The sequence below is a fragment of the Bos grunniens genome, chromosome 12 (genome assembly GCF_055505025.1).
Source record: "Bos grunniens cultivar Pamir isolate PY7600 chromosome 12, Bosgru_T2T1.0, whole genome shotgun sequence".
In the NCBI taxonomy this organism is placed as follows: Eukaryota; Metazoa; Chordata; class Mammalia; order Artiodactyla; family Bovidae; genus Bos; species Bos grunniens.
Window position 1 is genome coordinate 30,703,136 of NC_141176.1, and position 18,578 is coordinate 30,721,713.

At 44.1% G+C, this 18,578-nt stretch overlaps 1 protein-coding gene across 31 annotated transcripts in view; it reads left to right on the top strand.

Moving 5' to 3' along the window:
- Nucleotides 1-7,554: 7,554 nt before the first annotated feature.
- KATNAL1 (katanin catalytic subunit A1 like 1) overlaps nucleotides 7,555-18,578 on the top strand; it is a 58,740-nt gene continuing 47,716 nt past the window's right edge. For 5 of the 31 annotated variants that reach the window (XR_015138140.1, XR_015138135.1, XR_015138143.1 and 2 more), the window contains exon 1: nucleotides 8,427-8,593. The gene's annotated coding sequence lies outside the window, so the exon portion shown is untranslated. Of the gene's footprint in view, nucleotides 7,693-7,805; nucleotides 7,831-8,426; nucleotides 8,734-8,893; nucleotides 9,245-11,734; nucleotides 12,038-14,939; nucleotides 16,000-18,578 lie in introns of those variants that run through there. The other 26 variants (XR_015138137.1, XR_015138133.1, XR_015138138.1 and 23 more) reach the window with 14 other exon arrangements.

An 18,578-nucleotide genomic window follows, 5' to 3' on the forward strand; every position in this document is an offset into this window, starting at 1 on the left:
TGCTGACTCATTGGAAAAGACCCTGATGCTGGGAAAGATTGAGGGCAGAAGGAGGAGAAAGTGACAGAGGATGAGATGGTTAGATGGCATTACCGACTCAATGGAGTTTGAGCAAACTTGGGGAGACAGTGAAGGACAGGCAAGCCTGCTGTGTTGCTATCCATGGAGCTGCAGAGTCGGACACAACTGAGTGACAGAACAACAGTGTCCATGTTGGAACAAATGAGAAGTGCCGTGTGCGAGAGGACACTAAGGATGGGGCCAGGTGAGCCTTCGATAAAGACATTTATTCTGCCATCTCCATGGAAACCAGGAGCTCTTCTCCAAGACGATGGAAGACTAACTCTCCTTTCCCTCCAAACTGATTCAGAGGTCATCAAGGGTGCTGCTTCCATCACAGGCCTGCCTTTAGGGTGGGAGAGAGCAGCAGGGGCTACTGTTGCACTTGCCGGAGCTCAGGGGGACCCACCAGCACCGCCTGGCACCATGTGTCTGTAACCTGCACTCGGGCATGGTGCTCCTCAGCTGCCCCAGGTGCGGGCAGGTACAGCTGAGGCACGGGCAGCAGAGTTTAACAGCATCCACGCTGTGCTCATGGAGTGCATCAGCCCTGGGCGCATGGCTGCCTCCACCTAGGTTTCAAAGGATGGGAGCCAACAACCTGTGGAGGCACAGTTGTGGGACTGTCACTCCTTCCTTCTTTCCCATCTCTCCTCTTTGAACTGGGAGTGTGTGTCCTGTGCCCCTCCTACCACTTTGTATTTTGAAAGCATATGGCAGGTTTGGTTTCACAGACAGCTGGGGAATGTGCCTCTGGATGAATCTTACCCTGAGTCTCACTTATATCTGATTTACACGATATTTGGAGGAGACATTGAACTTTTGAGTTGACATTTGAGTAGGACATGAATTCTGGAGGGTCCACATGGACTGCTATAGGCTTTATTATAGACAGCTGTAATAAAGATTTCTAAAATCCCTTATTCACCCTCATCTCTGTCCCTTTCCCCCTAGCTTACCAGTTACCTGTTCTCAATATCTGAAAGTGAAGTTATTATACAATGACATGAATATTTCTATCCCACCTGCCCAGGTCATGTGCTGAAATCCTAACCCCCAATGTAACAGTATGTGTTTAGAGGTGGGGCCTTTGGGAGGCGATTAGGTCATTAGGGTGGACCCTTCGTGAATGGGATTAGTGTTCTTTTTGAAAAAGACCCCAGAGGGCTCCCTCTCCCTTTCTGCCACATGAGGACACAAGAAGAAGACACTTGTCCATGACTAGGAATCTCACACCGAATCTGCTGCTCCTCGCTTGCAGAACTGTGAGAAATACATTTCTGATGTTGATAAGCCATCCAGTCTATGGTTTTTTGTTACCAGCCTAAAAGCACTAAGACATCGATATAAACATTCATTGATAGGAAATGGAAGAACTGTATCATATTGTTATAGCAATTAAAATGAGCTCACTTTACATTTGGGCTTCCCAGGTGGCACTAGTGGTAAAGAATCTACCTGCCAATGCAGGAGACTTAAGAGATGTGGGTTCAAGCCCTGGGTTGGGAAGATCCCCTGGAGGAGGGCATGGCAACCCACTCCAGTATTCTTGCCTGGAGAATCCCATGGACAGAGGAGCCTGGCAGGCTCTAGTCCATAGGGTCAAAAGTGTTGGACACGACTGAAGCGACTTAGCATGCATGCAACATCACATTTATAAACATGTATAAACCTCAGAAATACAGTGTTGAATAGAAAAAGGCAATCTTGAGAAAGCATAGTATGTGACATTTATATAAAGCTTGAAAACATGTAAAACAATATTATAGAATGCTTATAATAGAGGTATATATAGTAGTGGGAAAAAACATGCATCTGAAAAAGTAATCAAAATCAGGATGTGGCGGGTACAGGTGTTGTTGTGCAACTTTATAATTTTCATGAATGTTTTACATGTTAAATAAAGCACAGCTGAAATGCTTATCAGCTTGGCACAGATCAAGATGGAAGACACTTTACAAAACTTAGGCAATCCAGCCATCCCCAACCCTTTTGGCACCAGAGACTGGTTCCGTGGAACACAGTATTTCCATGGACCAGGAGGCGGGGGATGGCTTTGGGATGATTCAAGTGCATCACATTTATTGTGCAATTTATTTCTATTGTTATTACATCAACTCCACCTCAGATCATCAGGCATTAGACCCCACAGGCTGGGGACCCCATTGCAATTGGCATTCTACTTCATGTCATTCTAACTTCACTTTCAGATAGTGAAAACAAGTAACCGGTGAGCTGGGGGGAAAGGGACGGAGATGAGGTTGAATAAGGGCTTCTAGAATTCTTTATTACAGCTGTCTGTGAGGGTTTTCTGGAAATTTGAGGTGAGGTTGGAGACAGGAAGGAGGCAGCCTGGTGAATAAAGCAGAGAATACCAAGGAGAGATCGGATGATGAACAGTCTGCTTGAGTAGTGAGCCATTTAGGAGTGATTCATGCAGCCAATATTTATGATGTATCACTTATGCACATAAATCACAGAGACGACCTAAAATGTAGCAGAGAAACAAGAGCCAAAAAGGAAATGGAATTTGCTCTCCCCTCCCCCAACCCCATCACTCTGCATTCTGTAGTCAAAGTAGAAAGGGACACAGAAAAATCAGCGGGAGGGTGGGGGCCGGGGGGGGGGGCGGGGGGAAGGATTCTGGGGATGGGAGGGTCCCTCTAGAGTGGCTCGTATCTTTGTACAATGGGAACGGGAAATGGGGGTCCCAGCTGTACTGCTCTGTTTTTCATTCAGACTTGAAACGTTTCCCGCTTGGGATTGCTTGGCAGAGCACTGGCTTCTCAGAATAGAAAACCTGATCACAAGCTGCTTTTCCTCTGTGACACACCACCTACATTGTAACATGCTTCGGTGACTGAATCAGAAGGTGACGTGCTTTTCAGTTCACTAGAAGATATCCTGCTTGTCACAAACCAAGTAACTCTTGCCAGCATTTTCGAGTACAGCCTATTCTGTTATGGATCCCTCTACTAAACATAAGGTCCTCCAACAGAGAAGGGGGAAGAAGCATTGCTGCTAACGTATTAGCATCTTGCAGCGTATTCACGACGACTTCCTGTGGAGCTCAATGAAATGCCAGGGCTCAGCTGTCACAGGGGACTGTGTTCATTCATTGAGTTCCCCACCGGCAACCCTCCAGAGTGTTACAAATCCACTTAACAACCTCGAATCCTGGGTTTTCTGTTCATATTTGTAAATTAACATAAAGAAATACAGACTCACAAGCAAGGAGAATTCCCATAGGCTGCTGCCAAGAGGTTTTGTGTTTATTTTGGCATTCAGAAGAAATCTTTTCGAATCCCTAAAGTGGGGAGCAGTTCTTTTCATTAGGAATAAGTGAGGCTGGCCTAAAATGGTTCTGGGCTTTCAAAATAGTCTCACTTCTAACGAAAGCACTGACGCAGAAGTATATGAATAAAACAGCGCAAAGCCTCATGGTGCGTGGATAAGGCACGAGCTCAGGTATGGGTGCCTCATTTCCTTTCCTGGGTTATTATCTCTTCCCATTACTTTCAAGAAAAGGCAACATCAGAGAGGCAGAATTGCCACCCTGAAAATCTTTTTAATCCTTTCCCTCCACTTAACCAAATTCCAGTTCACTTTACGAGGACTCTGGTACCACTTCCTGGCTTTTTTGATCACTAACTTTTCGCCTCCTCCCACTTGCCAACGAGAAATAGTGAAGGTTAACAAGTGAAAGGCTGGGTTTCCACATTCTCAGGGAGGTGAAATTCCAGATGAAGCTTGGGGCTCGGACCAAGCGCTGGGAGAACACTGCAGGCTCGTGGGCAGTGAGACCCAGGGCCAGGTGCGGGCAGGGGCCCCACAGAGACCACTGCTACTGGGAGCTGGGTCTTTGCTCTTTGCAGACCTGAAACGCAGAGCGCCTCTACCTGTCAGGAGTGGCCCCTTGGCACGCAAGGCAGCTGCATGTTTATTTAAGAACCCCACTCCTCTAAGGCAGTGTTCTTGACCCTTTCTCACTGACATTCACAGTAGGAAATACGTGTTAATTCACTATCCGTATTGGTCAGGGTCCACCAGTCAGGAAAAAAAGAAACTAGAGTAAGTATTTTGACAGAGAGAATTTAACATAGGGAACTGGTTGAACAGAAGTTGGAGGGCCTAAAAAACTAAAAAGGAACACTGGGATAACCCATACATTATAATTGCCTCGGGGGCTGGAGATCAGAACAGTGAAGGGCCAGCAACTTTAAGGAGAGGTGCCGAGGAGCTGGCCCCAGAGAGGAGGTTTCACTAAGGAGAAAAGCTAAGGACCACCAGTCAAAGATATTCTGTCCTTTAACGCAAAAGATATTATAAAGATGTTTTGGGGGAATATCTAGAAATGCACATCAGAGGAGCTTGGAATTTAGTAAGGAGAAAAGACAAAAGCCAATGAGTAATCAATACTTGATCAGCCACTAGGCAGCCTGGTTAGATGTCAAGTGGATGACATAGGGTAGTAATACTGGGTAGTATAGGATTGTGAGCAGGAATGATCTGGAAAGGCTTCTTGTCAAGGCCTGAGTTATTTTTGACGGAACAGGCAGAGTTTAGGGAAGGAAGGGAGCATCCCAGATGAAGAGAACACCAGGAGCAACAAGATGAGTCCTTGCATGTCTGGTGTGGTGCCGAAACCTGGGAGTCAGAAATTCCCTCGCTGGCCAGGGCCAAGATGAAGCCTTGCACGTGGAGAGGGTCTGTGAACTGAATGTTGGAAACTGTGCCCACGTTTAAGAAGCAGATAGAAGACATAGTTAGGAACTCAGTGACGATGCTTTGCAGAGAACCAAGGTCAAGGAGCATGTAGGAAGGAGGTCAGCAAAGTCAAGGGCTGCTGAGCCCAAGGAACTGAGGACTGAGGGAAAACTCTGGTTCACGTTAGAAGCATTTCGTCTCTCTTCTCTTTTTTGGGTGGGGGGGCTGCTGCACAGCTTGTGAGATCTTAGTTCCCTGACCAGGGACTGAACCCCAGGCCCCACATAGAAATTGCCAAGCCCTAACCACTGGACCACCAGGGAATTCTCATGAAGTCTCTTTGATGCGGATAATGGCTCTTGATCATATTGTCTCTCTCAGTGGATCAATCTTTTGAGTTTGCTTGGTGTGTTTAACTATCACTTGAACTGGTAGAAAGCACTGAGTGGAAACACCCAGTCCCCACGGGTTCCCAGCCGTCCAGAGCAACTTAGGTTTTTTTAAGGCTGTGCTTCAGTGGCTCGTGGTCTTCCTGTGCGTAACTGCCCTCCTTCAGCTCCCTGCAAAGCAGCTGTTCCCTTTCGCTGCTGTCATCCACACTCCTCAAGGGGCCTGTCCTTCTGAGCAGAGGCTCTGGGATCCTGACTCAAGAAAACAAGGAGGGGTTACGCATGGGACCTCGTGTTTGGAGATCTGTTCATGGTTGTGGGCTGCACTGAGACCCCAGCCAGCTGCCTTGCAATTGCGAATAACTGCAAACAAGGGAAACCAGATGAGGGATCGATGGATTAGGTGAACCTGTCACCCCAACTAAACATGTGTTCAGCTGGGAGCCGAGCAGTATCAGCTTCCCCAGGAGAAAAGGAGAGTCTATTTATAGCCTTACTGTATATGCACAGTTGTGACCAAATTGCTAGAGGTGACAGGTCTGGGTGTTGCTTCTGTGCTCGTTACACAATCAGGTTTTGTTCTAGATTTTCTCGTTTGAATGCTGTCATTTCTCCTGCACAATAGAAGCTGTGATCTTGTAGACTTTGGTTTCTTTTTTCCCTCCTAGACATCAGATTCAGCTACTGGCAACCCCGTTCTCACTTATACTAAATAGTTTTCACAACTGACCCCACTCTGTAGGTAGCCTGAACGTGTCATGCGCATAAGCTGCTTAATACTTACTGAGTAACTATACTGTGGGTTGAATCAAATAGAATACCCAGATATATTTTGGGGTGAAGACTATTATTTTAATAGCTGGCACTACAGTTTCTCTTGGCAATGTACTTTCTAGGTATAGGAACATACTTTGATAAACAGTTTAGGAATGGAAGGTGGCACTAAGTATAGACTCGGAGACAGAGATAAGTAAGAGTACTAAATAAGGAGAGTGTATCCTTCACTTAAAACACTTCAGTTGCTCCAAACCTTCAGAAGACTGCTATACAAACAACCAAAGCAAAGAGTCTGCTTTCCACATTGTGTGGCAGCAGGAGAGAAAGGCATTGTAGGAGGTGGGATATGAGGGAGTCTAACTGTTCAGAGAAAACTAGAGCTCAGAGCCAGAATTGACCCTGAAACTGTAAGCCCCCAGGGAACATGTGACCTTGGAGAGAACCCTGGCCTTCTGCAGGAGTTGGAAAAGGGACTTGAGTCAATTTCCACAAAACCTCTGTGGACAAGGTGACCCCAACTGAAAACTGGATGATATACATGGCAGCTTGCTATTTTCAATCATGATTTCTGAAGAGACATTTATTACTAGAAAACAACAGGGCCAGTAATCCCTACTTCCTCCTCCATTTACTTCAATCTGTAGGCCTCATTTTCCTCATCTACATTTCTGGCAACTGGAGCTAGAGTATGTATATGGTCTCTATTAGCGTCTACAGCTCACTGGAAGGACTGATGCTGAAGCTCCAATACTTTGGCCACCTGATGCGAAGGGCTGACTTATTGGAAAAGACCCTGATGCTGGGATCGAGGGCAAGAGCAGGGGGCGACAGAGGATAAGATGGTTGGATGGCATCACCAACTTGGAGGACATAAATTTGAGGAAACTCTGGGAGATGTTGGAGGACAGAGGAGGCTGGGGTGCTGTAGTCCATGGGGTCATAAAGAGTCAGATACGACTTAAAAAGACTTAACAACAACAGCCCTACTAACAATAGCTAACATTTTCAACGTTCCTTTTTGAGGTAAATTTACTTAGAGTGAAACGTACAGATCTAAAGGTAGCACTTCATGGGTTTTGACAAATGCATATACCCTCCTAAAGTGAAAGTTGCTCAGTCATGTCAGATTCTTAGGGACCCCATGGACTGTAGCCCACCAGGCTCCTCTGTCCATGGGGATTCTCCAGGCCAGAGTACTGGAGTGGTGGCCCTTCTTTTCTCCAGGGTATCTTCCCGACCCAGGAATCTAACCAGGGTCGCCTGCATTGCAGGTGGATTCTTTACCAGCTGAGCTACCAGAGAACCCTCCTAACCCAAATTCTAAGTAAGATACAGAACTTTTCCATCACAGAAAAATTCTCTTCAGGCAAACTATACCCTTTCCTCCAGGCTCCCACCCTTCTGGCTCTGATCACCACGGATCAAAAAACTAATATTTAAAAATTATGTTTAAATCCCAGCATTTTAGGATGCCTCATTAGTTATCAAAGCTTTTATTTCTCAAAAGTCCTGTGAGGAAGCTATTACCTCCATTTTGCAGACGAAAACGTTGAGCATCAAGACGATTCACCTGCCCCTGGTTATCAGTGAATTGGGTTTTAGAAGCTGTTGCTCTTAACCTCACTACATCTCTGAGGCGGGTCACGACCAGTCCACACCGATTGCTGCTGCTGCTGCTAAGTCGCGTCAGTCGTGTCCGACTCTGTGCGACCCCATAGATGGCAGCCCACCAGGCTCCTCTGTCCCTGGGATTCTCCAGGCAAGAATACTGGAGTGGGTTGCCATTTCCTTCTCCAAAGCATGCATGCATGCATGCTAAGTCGCTTCAGTCGTGTCCGACTCTGTGCGACCCCTGGACAGCAGCCCACCAGGCTCCCCTGTCCACGGGACTCCCCAGGCAAGAATACTGGAGTGGGTTGCCATTTCCTTCTCCCCCATACCGATTATTCAAGGGTTATTAGAGACCAGCTGTCAATTGAAATCAACGCCACTTAACAAATTCTCAAGCCTTCTGAATAATTGTAAAGGCCGTGTGCATTATATTTTACTAAATGACTCGTTTTATCTCTCAGAAAATGGCAGAAAGGAGGTGTGAAAGGGTGCAGATTTGGTTTTTACTGGTGAAGAAGCCCCAGAGGTGGCTTTTAGGTTTCAAACACACCAGACGGCCGGGCCAGAGGAGGCTGCCTGGATGGGCGGCGGGGGAGGGGCTGGACCGGCGACCTTTCCAGGCCCGGCGCCGCTCCTTCCTCTGACGCCACCCGCATCTCTCTCAGGAGAGAGCGGACTCGCGTCCTGGCACGGGGGTTGGACACTGCAGCGCAGGACTCGTCGGCGGCCCCGGAGCTCAGCTCGTCATCCGTCCTCCTCAGTGTCGCTGTCTCCCTCCACTCCCCGGCGCACCCTCGCGCCACCCTGTCTCCGCAGCTCCTGCCGCTGCCCAGGCTCCTCCCCGAGCCGACTCCGAATCCTCGCGCTCCCCCCAGCCCCACCGCGCGGCCCACGGCTGTCATGGCAACCGGCCGCCGCCGGCGCCGCCGCCGCCTCTTCACGCACGTCGCGAACTAACGGACTCAGCGGCGGCGGCGGCGGCGGCCTGTGCCCCACCCCCACCCCACCTGGACCGCGGCAAAAACGGTCGGCCGACCTGCGACACCTAGGTAATGAATCCGAGGGGGAACGGGGGCCAGCGAGAGAGCCGGTGGTGGGGTGCTTGGGTGGACAGCCACACCCCAGCTCCCGCTGCCGGAGACGCTAGGGCCATGCGCGGCGGAGGAGACTGCGTGCTGCGCGAGAAAGGGTGAGAGAGAGAGCGCGAGCGGTGGGCGCGCAGGGCTTTATGGGGATTGTAGTTCAGCGGCTCCTCGGGCTTGCGGCCTTGGTGGCTCGGCCCGGACGGGCGAACTACAAAGCCCGGCGGCCCCGACAGCTGAGAAAGACCGATAAACTTTGAGCCGGCCAGGGGAAACAGGGAGACTCTGTCTGTGGTGAGGGGATTCTGGGGTGGTCGCTGAATGGGGTTCTGAGAGCTAAAGGGGAAGTGGAGGTGAGACTCGGGCGTTCCGCCCTGCCAATTTGTCCCGCCCCGGCTGCAGCGCTGTCTCCACCCCGGCCCGGCCACCGCCCCGCGTAGAGTCGGGGAGGAGTCGCCTTCGGGGCTGCGGGGCCTCGGGCCTTCGGCGCCTCTCACCCTCCCTAATTGCTGCCTCTTGGTGCAGAACCGTATGTATGGCACATTTTTGATGGGCGACCCGAAAAACTATATTTTAACCGATTTTTCTCCTTTTCCTGATTCGCTCCTTTATTGCTAGGTACTTAATCAGATTTATTCTGAAGTAGTTCAGAGGTGTTTGCATTAATTAAACCCAATGGTTAATAATTACTCAAAGGGCATTAATGTTTAAAGGTCAAGTGTGGAAGTAGATAAAAGGTACCATGCTGTTGTATAGTAGTATCTGATATTTTTTCCGTTTTGCATTTTATTTATTGAGGGTCAGGATTACAAAGTGAGCACTCCTTCACCTCAGCCTATTAGCCTGAACACTACCTACACATATTTTGATGCCATTTTAAAGATTGTTTGTACTTTAAATTACTAATTTTCGTTTAAGTACAGGGTTGTCTTTTTAAACCAAATTTTTAGCAGTGGGTAGTAGTAATTATTTTCTTCTATTATTACAATGTTTTTAAAAATTTCTTAGGACCATTTTTCAGAATGAAAAGCACTCTGTTCTTTCCTTTTTTAATGCTCTGAAATACATTTTAGTCCCTAAAGTTTGCCCAGGCCCTGGAGGTAAGGAAGCTGATACAGATTTAGAAAACCTCCCTAGTCATCCCTTTAAAAATTTTTCAATAGATAACCATCCTAGAAATCTGGTATTTTACAGTGGTGTGTTGGAAAATTATTGGTGCAGTATGGGCTTATTTTGTGTGTGTATGTTTCTAAACAAGAAGACAAGGTCACTATAAAATTAATTTTCTCTCACTATAAGATTCATTTTCTCTTTGGTCACTGTAAACTTTATTTAAAGAAGCAGTTTTGTAGGAGGAGATAAAAAAGTAAGTTTAATAAGACCACTGGGGAAAAAAATCAAGGCCTTATACACAAGGAATTTGAAATATTTATTCATTTAGGATTTATTTATTCATTCATTCAGTATTTGTTAAGGATCTATTATGCACAAGGCAATATGCCAGGTGGTGGGAATTAAGAGCTGATAGAAGATAATCTGTGTCCTACATGGGCACACAGTCATGTCATCACAGTAGTGTGGAGAGATGGGTGCAAGTTGCTGCGAGCCCAGAGTGGGAATACATTATAGGGATATTATATCACAATAACATGTATTGAATACTTACTCTATGGGAGACATATTTTGCATGCAGCCCCTTATTTTATCCTCACAACAATCCTATGAAGTAGCTCCTGTTATTTAGACATGAGGAAACAGCCTCAGAGACCTTGCCCATAGCTGAATAAGGTCATAGCTGAGTAAGGTGTGAGCCTGGAATTTCAACCGAAGTGGATCTAACTCATCTAAATGGTGATCTCAACTACTGATGGCATCCTTTGTACCCTTGGGGAGGATTGTGACTCTGTCTAAGGAGATTAAGAGAAATCTCCAGAATGATGTGACATTTGACTTGTGCTAGGAAAGTTTATTCAGCTTTTATTGGAGTGAGGCTGAGGAAAGCCGTTCTAGGCAAATGGCATAGCAAAAGCAAAGGAGAGATTTGAGTGTTTTGTGTTTGGGGAATCCTTGACTGTTCTGATGACTGAAACCCAGAATACTTGCAGTGTAGTGGAGAGACCAGATCTCAAAAGTACTTGGTACCATGATAAAGAATTTAGAATTTTTCTTCAACATGGGGTCACCATTGAAGAATTTCCAGTGGAGTAGTGGCCTTATTGGGCTTCCCAGGTGGCTCAGTGGTTAAGAACCCACCTGCAATGCAGGAGACTCGAGTTCAATCCCTGGGTCAGGAAGATCCCCTGGAGGAGGAAAATGGCAACCCACTCCTGTATTCTGGCCTGGGAAATCCCATGGACAGAGGAGCCTGGCAGGCTACAGTCCATGGGATTGCAGAAAGTCTAACATGACTTAGCTACTGAGCACATATGCAGTGGCCTTAACAGGTTTGTATTTTAGAAAGATAAAAATAGTTTAAAGCAGAACTTTTTTCTTAAACCTCACATGTAAATATTATAACTGAGTTAGGTAGATTCCCTGGTAGCTCAGCTGGTAAAGAATCGGCCCACAATGCAGGAGACCCTGGTTTAACTCCTGGGTGGGGAAGATCCACTGGAAAAGGGATAAGCTACCCACTCCAGTATTCTTGGGCTTCACTGGTGTCTCAGCTGGTAAAGAATCCACCTACAGTGTGGGAGACCTGGGTTTGGAAGATCCCCTGGAGAAGGGAATGGCTACCCAGTCCAGTATTCTGGCCTGGAGAATTCTATGGACTGTATAGTCCATGGGGTTGCAAAGAGCTGGACACGACTGAGCAACTTTCACTCACATTAAAAATTAATTTGAAAATATTTGCTTTCCTACTTAAAAACCATTACTGTGGAGACAAAAGAATTAACTTAAAAATTAATATAAGGGGTTCTGAGAATAAGCTGGTTATTCAGTTCAGTTCAGTCGCTCAGTCTTGTCCAACTCTTTGTGACCCCATGGACTGCAGCACACCAGGCCTCCCTGTCCATCACCAACTCCCGGAGTTTACTCAAACTCATGTCCATTGAGTTGGTGATGCCATCCAACCATCTCATCCTCTGTCGTCCCCTTCTCCTCCAGCCTTCAATCTTTCCCAGCATCAGGATCTTTTCAGATGAGTCCACTGTTCTCATCAGGTGGCCAAAGTATTGGAGTTTCAGCTTCAACATCAGTCCTTCCAGTGAACACCCAGGATTGATCTCCTTTAGGATGGACTGATTGGATCTCCTTGCAGTCCAAGGGACTCTCAAGAGTCTTCTCCAACACCACAGTTCAAAAGCATCAATTCTTCGGCACTCAGCTTTCTTCACAGTCCAACTTTCACATCCATACATGACTACTGGAAAAACCATAGCCTCGGCTAGATGGACCTTTGTTGGCAAAGTAATGTCTCTGCTTTTTAATATGCTGTTTAGGTTGGTCATAACTTTTCCTTCCAAGGAGTAAGCGTCTTTTAATTTCATGGCTGCAGTCACCATCTGCAGTGATTTTGGAGCCTGAAAAAATAAAATCAGCCACAGTTTCCCCATCTATTTGCCATGAAGTGATGGGACCAGATGCCATGATCTTCATTTTCTGAATGTTGAGCTTTAAGCCAACTTTTTCACTCTCCTCTTTGACTTTCATCAAGAGGCTCTTTAGTTCTTCTTCACTTTCTGCCGTAAGGGTGGTGTCATCTGCATATCTGAGATTATGAATTTTCTCCCAGCAATCCTGATTTCAGCTTGTGCTTCATCCAGCCCAGCGTTTCTCATGATGTACTCTGCATGTAAGTTAAATAAGCAGGGTGACAATATACAGCCTCAACACATTCCTTTTCCTATTTGGAACCAGTCTTTTGTTCCATGTCCAGTTCTAACTGTTGCTTCCTGACCTGCATACAGATTTCTCAAGAGGCAGGTCAGATGGTCTGGTATTCCCATCTTTTTAAGAATTTTCTACAGTTGATTCTACTGTGATCCACACAGTCAAAGGCTTTGGGGTAGTCAATTAAGCAGAAATAGATGTTTTTGTGGAACTCTTTTGCTTTTTCCATGATCCAGTGGATGTTGGCAATTTGATCTCTGGTTCCTCTGCCTTTTCTAAATCCAGTTTGAACATCTGGAAGTTCACGGTTCACGTATTACTGAAGCTTGGCTTGGAGAATTTTGAGCATTACTTTGCTAGCGTGTGAGATGAGTGCAATTGTGTGGTAGTGCAATTGAGTGCAATTGTGTGAGCATTCTATGGCATTGCCTTTCTTTATGATTGGAATGAAAACTGACCTTTTCTAGTCCCATGGCCACTGTTGAGTTTTCCAAATTTGCTGGCATGTTGAGTGCAGCACTTTCATAGCATCATCTTTTAGGATTTGAAATAGCTCAACTGGAATTCCATCACCTCCACTAGCTTTGTTTATAGTGATGCTTCCTAAGGCCCACATGACTTCACACTTTAGTTTTCCCAAATGTGTGTCTTGCTGCTACTGCTACTGCTAAGTCGCTTCAGTCATGTCCGACTCTATTCGACCCCATAGATGGCAGCCCACCAGGCTCCGCCATCCCTGGGATTCTCCATGCAAGAACACTGGAGTTCTTGGTCTTGGTATAAGAGAGAAATCCAGTTATACTGGAAAGAAATCTTTGTGTGTGTGCAATACAACCCACATTGTATTGTGGGTTGATGGTAGATTTAAAGAAGAGAAGGGTGTGGTTGGAGATGCTTCGGGAGAGATAGGTTGGAACCAGGAATTTGTTACTTTTAGATCTGAGTCATGAAGGAGACAAGTCATAATTATGTAGAACCAAATGAGGCAGTATTTTGTCTTCTTGGTCTAAGCATGAACTTGAACTGATCTCTTTTTGTCCTGAGACTAGAGCTCTCCTTGAAGATATTACATGGACTGTTGTGTATAGGGCAACTCTACTGGGTCAGTTCAATTGTAAATATTGTAAGAAGATGCTGATTCATTTTTGAATGAATAAGAGAAGTATTCTCAAAATAAGAGAAGTATTGTCAAGTATGTGTCATTGTTAAAATATCTATGCCTCCTTCAGATGTAACCTGAGCATTTAAAAGTTCTAGAAACTCTTCTAATTTAAATTCAAGGAGATTTTTTAAAAAATCCTCTTATATTTCAAAGAGTTTAAATGGTTAAACCTTTTAAAACCTCTATTCAAAGAGGTTATGGTTAAAAGTAATTAAAGTTGTGGTACAGCTTCTAGGAATTATAATGAAAACTGGGTTAGTTGAATGTAGCGGCTTCAAACTTATGCATTAATGTTGAGTGTGGAGTGAAAATAATAGCTTACATTGATTCAGTGTTATGTGCTTGGAATGATGCTAATGTACTTCACATTTAATTTTTGCAATAACCTTGTGATGGTAAATATTAGTTTCTCTTTTTTTATAGGTGTAGAACTGAGGCCAAGAGAAGTTACATGATTTGCTTGAGATCACAACTAAAAATTTGTGGTGCCTGGATTCATACCCAGGTTTTTCTGCCTGAAATTTTAATATTGCCTTCACACTTGAATAGTTTAGCTTGGTATACAAGTCTAGATTGGCAGTCTCCCACTAGTAGCACATGAGAGAGATTATTCTGCTGCCTCCAGGCTTCCAATATTCCTTTTGAAAAGTTAGCTGTCAATATATTATTTTTCCTTTGTTGACAATATATCATTTCTCTCTATTGCTTTTAGGTTTTGCAGTTTTACTAAGTTGTCCTAGATGTGGACTTGTTTTTATTTATTTTGAAACAGAGTTACTGTCTTATATAGATTTTGAAGAAGTTTTCAGATCAGTCACTCAGTCGTGTCCGACTCTTTGCGACCCCATGAATCGCAGCACGCCAGGCCTCCCTGTCCATCACCAACTCCCGGAGTTCACCCAGACTCACGTCCATCGAGTCGGTGATGCCATTCAGCCATCTCATCCTCTGTCATCCCCTTCTCCTCCTGCCCCCAATCCCTCCCAGCATCAGAGTCTTTTCCAGTGAGTCAGCTCTTCACATGAGGTGGCCAAAGTACTGGAGTTTCAGCTTTAGCATCATTCCTTCCAAAGAAATCCCAGGGCTGATCTCCTTCAGAATGGACTGGTTGGATCTCCTTGCAGTCCAAGGAACTCTCAAGAATCTTCTCCAACACCACAGTTCAAAAGCATCAATTCTTCGGTGCTCAGCCTTCTTCACAGTCCAACTGTCACATCCATACATGACCACAGGAAAAACCATAGCCTTGACTAGACGAACCTTTGTTGGCAAAGTAATGTCTCTGCTTTTGAATATGCTATCTAGATTGGTCATAACTTTCCTTCCAAGGAGTAAGCGTCTTTTAATTTCATGGCTGCAGTCACCATCTGTAGTGATTTTGGAGCCCAGAAAAATAAGAAAAAAAAAAGAAGAAGCTTTCGCCATTATGTATTGAATATTGCTCTCCCCTTTTTTTCTCCTAGAATTCATAGTAGACGTATATTGGGCCAGGTCTTTGTACTCTCTGCATTTCTTAACTTTGCTTGCTTATTCTGTGTTTATGTGCTGCATTCTGGGCAAATTCTGTAGCACTATATTCTGGTTTCTTGATCCTCCCTTCAGCTGTGCCTGATCTGCTGTTTCCTCAGTGCACCGAGTTTTTCATTTCAGTGAACATTTCATTTTAATGCTAGAAGTTCTTGATTCTTTTTCAAACCTGTCTATTCATTTTTAAATGGCTTGCTCCTGTGTTTCTAAGTATACTTATTTTGTAGTGACTATTAGATTATCAAATACTTTTGATAATAGCAGTAATTTTGCCATATGTTTTAGTATTTGCCTCACTCTTATAATGGGTTGTATTTTTTGTACCTTGAAATTTTAGATATAACCTCAGTGCAAATACTGTGAAGTCTTGGTCAAGGATGTATCCTGTACTTTTGGTTGTTTCTCTGAAGTGCATTATGGAGAACTGGTGAATGAATAAATGCATTTTAGTATATTCATATAATGAGGTGCTACTCAGCAGTAAGGAAAAGGCAATGGCAACCCACTCCAGTACTCTTGCCTGGAAAATCCCATGGACGGAGGAGCCTGGTAGGCTGCAGTCCATGGCATCACTGGGAGTCAGACACGACTGAGCAGCTTCACTTTCACTTTTCACTTTCATGCATTGGGGAAGGAAATGTCAACCCATTCCAGTGTTCTTGCCTGGAGAATCCCAGGGACGGCGGAGCTTGGTGGGCTGCTGTCTATGGGGTCGCACAGAGTCGGACACGACAGAAGCAACTTAGCAGCAGCAGCAGCAGCAGTTTCTAGTTTGAAAGAATCACATATAGACCCATGTCAAAGCATATCATCAATCGTTTTTGGAAACTTGTGTCAAAGAGAAGATCCTGTAAGTTTGCAGAAAGGGAAAAAGGCATGATATATAAGCAATCAGGAATTTGAATGACTTTAGTTGCCTCAACTTAATCTGAAAACTTAGAAGGTTGATATTTGGCAAAACTAATACAATTATGTAAAGTTTAAAAATAAAAAAAAGCTTAAAACCTAAAAAAAAAAAAAACTTAGAAGGTAATAGAGCAATGCTTTTACATTTTTAAAGGAAATTATTTGCAAATGAAAATTTAGTAATCAGCCAGACTATCACTGAAGTATGAAGATAGTTTAATAAAGGTGTTTTAAGGCATGCATAGTCTCAAAATTTTATTTTACTCCCCATTTACAGAAAATGTATTCTATAAAGGAGACACTTGCTCTTTGGAAGGAAAGCTATGATAAACCTAGACAGCCTATGAAAAAGCAGAGACATCACTTTGCTGACAAAGGTTCATATAGTCAGAGGTATGGTTTTTCCAGTAGTCATGTACAGATGTGAGAGTTGGACCATAAAGAAGCCTGAGTGCTGAAGAATTGATGCTTTTGAATTGTGATGCTGGAGAAGACTCTTGAGAGTACCTTGGACAGTGAGGAGATCAAACCAGTCAATCCTCAAGGAAACTGACCGTGATTATTCATCGGAAGAACTAATGCTAAAGCTCCAATACTCTGGCCACCTGATGCAAAGAGCCGACTTGTTGGAAAAGACTGTGATGCTGAGGAAGATTGAAGGCAAAAGAAGAAGGAGGGAGCAGAGGATGAGTTGGTTGGGTAGCATCACTGACTCAGTGGACATGAGTTTGAGCAAACTCCTCGAGATGGTGAAGGACAGGAGGCTGGTGTGCTGCAGTCTATGGGGTTGCAAAGAGTCAGATACAACTTAACAACTGAACAACAAGAGAGTGAACCAAGAAAGGAAGAAAGACATGTGATAGACAAAAAGATTCAGTGTAGAAAAGACAAAGACTACCCCGGATAATTGAAATACCAAATTGAACAGCCTTGGCAGGTAGATAGAGTGTCCAGAGGAAAGGTTAGGCTTGCTTACAGCCTTGAAAGAAAGATAGTATCTTCATCTGGAACAAAGGGTAGGCATGCATGGTGTTCAGTATGATAGATTTGGGTTCCCTGAATTTAAGATTCTTTGATAATGCAATCTGCTGCATTTGCTGTTACCACATGCCCCATTACACGTTGCTTTGTAGAAACTGGGGTTTAGGGGACAAGTACAAAATATCCCCACAATCTTAGGTTGTAAATTTTGTAGTTTTAATTCTTATATTTGAGTCATTCATTTTGAGTTAAATTTTGTATATGTTGTGAGGTAAGACTTGAGATTCAGAATTTTTTTTTCTTCCTTATATGGATATCTAGCTGTTTCAACACCTTTTTTTGGGGAAAAAATATATATATATATATTTTTTCATTTTAATTGGCCATATATGTATCGATCTTTCTGGACTCTGATTTGTTCCGTTGGTCTGTGTCTATCTTTATGCCAATCCCATGCTGTCTTGATTCCTGTTAATTTTATAATAAATCTTGGAATCAGTATAAGTTGTCCTACTTTACTATAATTTTTGAAACTGTTTTGGCCGTTCTGTGTCCTTTGTATTTCCATCTAAGTGTTAAATCAGCTTGTCAGTTTTTATAAGAAAGGCTGCTGGGATCTTGATTGGGATTTCATTGAGTCTGTGAGTCACTTTCAAGTGAATTGACATTGGGGGTTTCAATTCATAAATGCATGTGCACATACACACATGTATGTATATCTATTAACTTAGGTCATCTTTAATTTCTCAGTGCCCAGATCTTACATATATTTTGTTCCGTTTATCCCTGGGGTATTTAGTATTTTTGAATGATTTTACTGTTTTGACTTTAGTTTTCAATTTTTTTATTGTTATTATGTAGAAATACGATTGATTTTTGAATATTAACCTTGTATCCTGCAACTTTACAAAATTCACTTATTAGTTCTAGTAATTATTATAGATTCCCTAGAATTTTCTCCATTAACAATTAACATTGTATGTGAATAAGAGAATTTTCCTTCCACTTTTCTAATATGTATCCCTTTTATTTTTTTCTTGGCTACTTGCACTGGTTAGAACCTATAGCTGTCATGTTGAATAGAAGCGTTGAGAGGAGATTCACTGGCCTTGCTTATTCTTTCTTGATTTTGGTAGAGAGTATTCAGTTTTTTCTGGAGAAGGCAATGGCAACCTACTCCAGTACTCTGGCCTGGAAAATCCCATGGGAGGAGCCTGGTAGGCTGCAGTCCATGGGGTCTTTAGAGTCGGACACGACTGAGCGACTTCCCTTTCACTTTTCACTTTCATGCATTGGAGAAGGAAATGGCAACCCACTCCAGTGTTCTTGCCTGGAGAATCCCAGAGACGGGGGAGCCTGGAGGGCTGCCGTTTTTGGGGTTGCACAGAGTCGGACGTGGTTGAAGCGACTTAGCAGCAGCAGCATTCAGTTCTTTCACAGTTAATCTGATGATATCTGCTCTTTACTAGATTGAGGAATTTCTATTCTTAGTTCGCTAAGAGTTCTTATCATGAATGGTATTGAGTTTTGTCCACTACTTTT